The sequence below is a fragment of the Myotis brandtii genome, unplaced genomic scaffold (assembly GCF_000412655.1).
Source record: "Myotis brandtii unplaced genomic scaffold, ASM41265v1 scaffold119, whole genome shotgun sequence".
Classification (NCBI taxonomy): domain Eukaryota; kingdom Metazoa; phylum Chordata; class Mammalia; order Chiroptera; family Vespertilionidae; genus Myotis; species Myotis brandtii.
In genome coordinates, this window is record NW_005354132.1 from 46,013 (window position 1) to 53,974 (window position 7,962).

A 7,962-nucleotide genomic window follows, 5' to 3' on the forward strand; every position below is an offset into this window, starting at 1 on the left:
TATAAAAGGGGACCTGAAGGTGGCATTTTAGCACTCTGGCTGTTAGTTGAGTATATTAATCCTGTATATCATAATGAATGAACCAAACTGCTGGGGCTTTCCTGAGTTCTTTATTAAACACCTATTTTTGTATGGCTTCCATGTTCTGCTGAATTCTCCTGTCTTGTGGAAGATGGAGAATATAAAATAATCTGACCAATTCCTTAACTTTTTCTTTTGAAAGCCTACTCTAAAACTTAACTGTGTGAAGGAGTTTTTACTTCCAGATTCCTGGGTGTGGCAGACAGACTCCAGGGTGGCCCCTGTGATTTCCTTCTAAACCAGTGATGGCGAACCTATGACACTTAATATTTAAAGTACCCAGTCACTGTGGTATATATATTTAATTGGTTCCAGAACAAGACTTGTTCACCTCTGACACGCGAACTCACTTTTTTTGGTTGATATTTCTTTGTTAAATGGCATTTAAGTATATAAAATAAATATCAAAAATATAAGTCTTTGTTTTACTATGGTTGCAAATATCAAAAAATTTCTATATGTGACACGGCACCAGAGTTAAGTTAGGGTTTTTCAAAATGCTGACACGCCGAGCTCAAAAGGTTCGCCATCACTGTTCTAAACCAACAGAATACAGCAAACGTGATAGGATGTCCCCTTTTGTGATGACAAAGCACATCATGTAATTCAGTGGTTCTCAACCTTGGCTGCACATTAGAATCACCTGGGAATTTTTTAAAAATCCTGATTTCTGGGCCTCATTGCAGAGGATTGATAAGAGAAGCCAAGGTGATTCCAAGGTGACTCTAATGTGCAGCCAAGGTTGAGAACCACTGATGTAATTACATTCTGTTGTATAAGGCTCCTTCTTGATATCAGACTCTAAACGCTCTCCTTGATGAAAGTGGGCACGATCAGAAGATCCATGTGCCAAGGAACTGCCCGGGGCCCTTAGGAACCACGCCCCGCAGCCAGCACAAGACAGCTGCAAGGAGCAGGGTGCTGCCAAGACCACGTGCGCAGGAAAGCAGATTCTTCATCAAATGAGAGTCCAGCCCCAGCCCACACCTTCATCACAGCCACCCGAGACCCTAAGCATAGGACTCAGCCGAGTCATGCTGGGACTCCCGATCTGCTGAAACTGTGACACAATGAATGTGTGCTATTTAGGCCTCTAAGCTGTGGTAATTGGTTATACAACCATAGGGAACTAATGCATGGTAATGGCCACTAAGTGGACCTGCAAGGAGACAGCTCCATGAGCTGGGTTAGCAGAAATGGCAGCCAGTGGGAGTGAAGAGACCAGAATTAGGTGAACTGTACCTGGTTTGTCATCCCCATCGTAGTGCTCATGAGATGAGTGAGATTGGTCTATTCACAGGAGACAGCTCCCTTAACTTCCTCAGTGACTATTTAATCCATCCTTCTACATTGCCTCAGTTTCCCCACTGCTAATAGTAATCAAACCTGATGTTTCCACTTGGGTTAATAGAACCAAGGTGACCATGCGTGACAACATTTAATTAATACCCATAACCTGTTTAGAGACTAGGATAAAACTGCTACCTAAGTGAAAAGTGTTTTTTCCCCCCAACTATTTTTTTCATGTGACAGATCATTTCTCTAAGCCTGTCAGATGCGTTAGCATTCTTCTGAAATCTGCTGATTCAGGCTTTCTGGAAAACCAAAGAAAAAGAGATACACAGAGATGTAAACACATTTTCCATTTGCCAAATAAATAGAATTTGGAGCAAAGAGGTTATCTTTTTCTTAACCCTGTGAAGACCACACAAGATACAATCTCCCCCTGGTGAGGAATGCCAGACCCTTGTATTTGTGTGTGTGTGTAAGAGAAAAATCTTGATCAATAATTCATTCTGAAATGCCTCCTCTTTCTGGGTACTCCCCTTGCACATCCTTTGGAGAACACTCCAGTCACTGTGGTATATATATTTAATTGGTTCCAGGACAAGACTTGTTCACCTTGAAAGCAAGTGGCTTTCAGAAGTGAAGGTCAGAGGATGGGGGACAGAATGGAGTCTGTCTCCAGCTCTGCCTAGATTTGCCTGAATGAAAGGGTGGCGGTTGCGTGCGGTCGCTCTCTGGTAGGGCTGTGGAGCTGAGACCGGCTTGACAAAAAAGAAACTTGGAATCCTCTTTTCAAGTGGAAAAGATTAAGTGGCGCATAATGCCAGGCAAAAGGCTTTGTAATGGCTCTTTCGGCAGAAACATACTTGCTCCTCTCCACTATTTTTTCTTCAGTTGAGGAAAAAGTCGGTTTGAGTTAGTCCCCCCACTCCTCCCCACAGCTCCCTGGAATGTTCCGCAATGAAGACTGGAGACTATTGAAAATCCAAGCTTTCCATGAATAGTTCTACAGCTCCCATAGTTACCTTTGAACTTCAGGGCCTCATTTAACATTATGAGTTACATTTTAATGACACACAGACACAAAGAGGGAAATTAGCGGTAGATTCTGGGGAGGAGACATTAGGAAGAGGGAGCAATTGCCACAGCTCTTCTCACCCGCCTGAGAAGATGTTTTCTGGTTGCAAATATGTCCCGCTTCCAGCTTCCAGCCTGAACTCTGACTGTTCCCCATCCCAGGAGGCAAAACAGCTCCGTGTTCTGACAGCATCCGCAACTACAAATGCACTCAGCACCGCCATCCCTCACTTCCAGGCTCAGAATTTCAATTGCAACACAACAATATGAAGGCCGTAAAGAGCAGCCGCCTTTCACAGGCCTCAAGCAATTTCTGGCTGTGTCGCTGCGGGAGTCCTTCGAGGCCTTGGTCACATGCGGAGCCCTGTGCAGTGGTAGGGGGGACGAGAGGGAAGGAGGTGCCAGGGAAAGGGAGGAAGCCTCACAGTTGGCAGATTGTGGTCTGTCAAGACAGTAGCTAACGTTGCCCTTGCAACTTCCTCTCCATTTCTCAGATGAGAAAGCTGAGTTTCATTTCCCCACTTTTACGTTTTCCCTTATGATTTAAGAATTTGCACCAGGAGAAGTTTTTCAAGTTTTCTCAAAGAGTGATCGATACACAGGTGTTTTATGGAGTATGAGTTGCTGATTCTAAACTGTGCGAGGTGTTTTATAAAAGAATAGCATGTGGTACGGTACAGTTCCTGGACCCCAGTTCTTACCCCGAAGGAGCAGGGAGTGTTGGGGGAACCAGACTTAAGCAAGGGAAAGAGGACGGCATCAGGCAGAGTGGATGGGAGACTGGGAAGAGGATGTATTTCCTCCCTCTAGTTATTTTAGAGGTTGAGGAAGGAAAGAGTAAGACAGCTGCATAGTTTGTGGCTTATTCTCAGAACCACTTCTTGGAGTTGAGGGACAGGCTTATTGGGGTAATTCTTTTTCTCCATTCTCCCTCCATATTTTGTCATTGCCTCTTTGTTCTCTGCTTCCAAACACACTCTGACCTTTAGCTGTCAGTAAGTTTAGGTAAGTCACTTCCACTGCCTGGGAAGTTTTTCTTTATTTTTTGTAGGTTTCAGGTATACGATTCTATACTGCATCATCTATGCATTGTATTGTGTGTTCACCACCCCAAGCCGAGTCTCCTTCCCTCACCATTTATCCCCCCTGTACCCTCTTCTACCTCCTTCCCCTCAGGTAATCGCCATGTTGCTGTCTGTGTGGGCAGCTTCTCTTATCTGTAAAAAGGAAGGGATTAACTGATCTTCCAATTTCAATAGGCTGCAAGTCTCCAAAAGCAGAATCGGGTCAAGAGAAAGGCGAGCAGTCAGAGTAATGCTAGAAAGTATTCTTCTCCTAAACACAGAATGGCTCCCCTGTCCTTCTCCGTGTCCCTCTCCTTTCTGCCCTCTTCCTTCCTCCCCTCCCTCTCTGGGTGGTATTTAAAGCTTGACTGGGCTTTGTAAGGTGGGGAGAGGTAAGGTCCAATCTAGCGCCAGAGAACTCAAGACTAAGAGTCAAGAAGTCTCCATCTGAGCTTGTCACCAACTGGCTATGCGACCCTGGGCAAGTCATTCATGATTCCCTGTGGACTTTGTTCCTTATAGGATCCAGATGACCCTGAGACCTCCAGCTCTGAGAAGTTCCTCAGCCTTCCCTGTGTTACTCAGCATCAGCGGCAGCCCCCTCTTCCACCTGCGGGAAAGGCAGGCCTTCTACCAGGTTCCCCTGTCCACATTCTTGGAGGGAGGTTTACCCCAGGAACGTTTCCATACTCCACAAATCCATCCTGGTGACCTCATCATCTTCATAAACTATTTTTCCCTGGATCTCTGCTGTGTTGATCCTTCTTACCATCCTGTAACTGGTTTGTTTCTCCAGACTGCTCACTCTCAGGCTGACATGTTGAACAAAACTGAGGTTTGAAGGTAACAGAAGGAAATTCTAGCCGAGAATAGAAAATTTAAAAACAGATGCTAAGCAACGTGGCTTCTATTGTTTATAGCACAGGACTCTCCTCTCTCTCGGTCTCTCCCTGTCTCTATTTCTATCTTTCTCTCTCCATCACGTTACCAGGGTCAGGTAGCTGCCTCCCACATGAGTGTCTTTGTCCATAGTCTACGCTGAGGTCCAGGCCTCTCAGACTCTCCAAGGTTTCAAGGGGAAACAAACAAGAAATCTATTTCCCCATCATAACCACACACCTGCCCCCATCAAACAGTCATATTTCCAGAAATGTAAATATACCTGCAGTGCAGGCAGAGCTTGACATTATTTTGTAGGACAGATTAAGTTTTTCTGTCCCAAGTATCCCCACCTAACCAAACGTTTAAGAAAGTGTCTACTTCCCATCAACAAAGAGCTCCCAGCTCCCAAATATGAATATGCACATATTTAATTTTTATTTAACATGAATAATTTCTTGCAGTGTTAAAATATTAATTCCCTCTGTTTCTGGCCATCAATGATTCAGAAATATCAGGGTCCTTTCACAGAACACCCCTTCAGTTCGTGGCTATACATCATCCTCAAATGATCCTTCCATTCTGACAGCCCTTAAACCCTCCGGTTCTGTGAAGTTCTCTACTTGGAAGGGTGTCGCCTTCAGTCTTTTTTTGGTGAGCTTCTTCTCCTAGGGCAGTGATGGTGAACCTATGACACACGTCTCAGGGGTAACACGCGAACTCATTTTTTTGGTTGATTTTTCTTTGTTAAATGGCATTTAAATATATAAAATAAATATCAAAAATATAAATCTTTGTTTTACTATGGTTGCAAATATCAAAAAATTTCTATATGTGACACGGCACCAGAGTTAAGTTAGGGTTTTTCAAAATGCTGACACGCTGAGCTCAAAAGGTTCACCATCATTGTCCTAGGGGATGTAGGGAAGTGACAGAGTATGTGTGCTGGCCTGTGACTCACTACTAGCTACTGTGCTCAAGGTCATCCTAAGTGACACACACACGTCCAGGCTGCCCCTGGTGACCACCTATTCATGGTCATGGTGGTGGAGGGGTCATAAGAGGCCTTGGGTGCCCCCTTCCACATCACTTATTTGCCTGCTCTCGTTTTCTTTAAGTCTTCACCTATTCTGGGAGCAGTCAATCTTAGGCTGTATTTGCAGCCCCAGCAGGGAGCCCATTTCCATTGAAGAGAAGACTCCTTTAATAAATCTAGCTCATTTGTGCAGGAGTAAGTGCAGCCATTGATTAGAGGGCTGATTGGAGCTGTGACTTTCCTTAGGAAGAAAATTAAGAAAACAGATGAAAGGCAAATGATGGGCGGCCTTGCCTTCTCGTCTCCTTCTGTTCTGCCTCACCTGGGCCAATGCAAGGTTAGAAATACTCTGCAAGAGGAATTAACTCCTTTAGGTCACTGTGCTGCTACCCTGTCTGGCAGAGGATCACCGGATCTCAATGCTGAAATGAACCTTGATGGTCATTGGCAGAAGTCCTTGATTTTATAAACGAGAAAATGGAGTCAGAGAGGGCACCTGACGTGACTGAGGTCAGACAGGTCGTCTGCACGTTCTTCCTGCAGGCTGCAGCAAATCCCTGTCTGTGATGCAGAAAAATCTGAAATAAAATCAAACTGGGTCCAAGGGAAAGATGGAAACATGGTGGCTTCTCTACATGGGACAGCTCCTCCCATCTGGGTTGTAGCACCAGAGAACAGATGGAGAAAAGGAGGTGAGTGGCGTTTGATAAGGGGGATGTTGCTGAGCTGTTGGGGGCACCCAAACCTGGTCCCACCCTCACTTTCTTTCTGGAACTTTCCCCTTGTGCCCTTTATTTTTCACCATCTTCCTGGTTCTGCCTCACTGACACACTGGTTATTCGCTCTTTGGAACACAGATGGAGGCATCTTTTATTTTTCAAAGCATTTTGTAGGCACCTGGAAGCCTCAAGGATCTTCTAAAGTTGTTCTGCACTGTCATTGTTCACATCAGATCTAACACTAAGGTGATGAGATACATCAAAAGTCAGTGCTGGATGTCCAGGCACATCCCACTGTGAACTTTTAGGCTTGGAATTCCCCGAGTCTAACAGTTTGGTCCTTGTCGGCACTCAAAGAACATCTGTTGGCTGGCTGACTGAATGAATGAAATGCATAGATATGAGATTGGCCACTTGCAGTTGTCTCTTGGGGATATTATTTTTGCTCCCATTACAGTGGACTTTTAAGTTCCATTATAGGAACTGCTTTCAGATTTAATTTACTTATCATCCCACATCTTTTACTAAAAAAAGAAAAACAAACAAACAAAAAACCTTTTAAAACTTGACATTTAGACTTTATGGCCCAGAGAACACTTGTGCACATAGTATCTCTTGATCGTCAAAAAATTCCAAGAAGAAATTGTTATTCCCATTTTACAGATGAGGAAACTGAGGCTGAGAACAGTTATGGACTGACCTAAAGTAGCGAATCAGCCTGGATCTTCTGACACAGAATCTTGAGCCCTTTTTATTATATCACCCGGCCTCCTCATCTCTAAAACTTGTGTCCCAGGCTTGTTTTCCAATTTATCCTCCAGAGCTCTGAGAGACTTTTGGCTGTTATCAAAGATCAAATCAATTCACACTCAGAAAATGAAGATTTGCTGCTGTCAAAGTTACACTGAATTTGCTAAGCCCTTGATGTTCTCTGGGATGAGTTAGTTCTAAAAAAGTGTGATTGAATAACAGCAGCGCTATTGTTATAAAAATGTAACTTCCCAAACACATGTATTGTTTTTTTATAGTTATGAATATACAAGAGGTTGTGTGTGTGTGTGTGTGTGTGTGTGTGTGTGTGTGACCGCTCAGACATAGAGAGTAGGGACCTTGATAATGTGCCATATTTCAGGTCTTGATTTTTTATTAACCCATTTAGTCCTCACATCACTGAAACTAAGTTAACTGAGGCTCAGGGAGGCTGTAAGAGAAGCCAGCTGACTCCAAGTCTTCCATTCTTTCCTCTGCGATGCCTCATGAGTAACAATCTAGTCTTTATTCCCATTGGAGGGTCAGTGAGAAAAAAGAAGAAAGGAGGAAAAATTAAGTGAATTTCCTTCCTGTATTGGACAGTGTTCTCCAGGTGGCCAGTATGCCCGAGTTCGAGTTGCCTTCTGCTAATTGTGTGAGGGCTGGCGCAGAGTCTGCGTGTGTGGGAGAGGAGCGAAAGGGAACACATTACCCGGATTCTGTTTATATTGCACAAAAGCTTCGATGCTTGTGAGTAATATGTATCTCAGCTCTATTAACTTTGCAAATAGAATAAAAGCCTTATTGCTTGTGCATAGGAAAGATGGGAACCGGGATGGAGGGAATGGGAAGTAGAGGGTGGAGAGGATTGTGGTGTGGGATGGGCAAAAAGGTGTTGGACCGTGAGCCTTGAATTCCAGCTTTGCTTCTGTCACTATTTACATGTGACCTTGTGTAAACCATTTTCCCTCTCTGGGTTACAGTTTCACTGTCTGTAAAATTTTGGACCAGGATCAGGGCTCCCATATTGGCAGCCAGCTGGCAGAATTTAGCCTAAGGACATTTTTTA

At 44.1% G+C, this 7,962-nt stretch overlaps 1 long non-coding RNA gene across 1 annotated transcript in view; it reads right to left on the minus strand.

Moving 5' to 3' along the window:
- The window catches only part of LOC106724312, a 7,414-nt gene extending 6,492 nt beyond the window's left edge, over nt 1-922 (minus strand). Inside the window, exon 1 of the long non-coding RNA XR_001360071.1 lies at nt 913-922. This is a non-coding gene — a long non-coding RNA (uncharacterized LOC106724312). The remainder of the gene's footprint in view (nt 1-912) is intronic.
- Between the last annotated feature and the right edge of the window lie 7,040 nt (nt 923-7,962).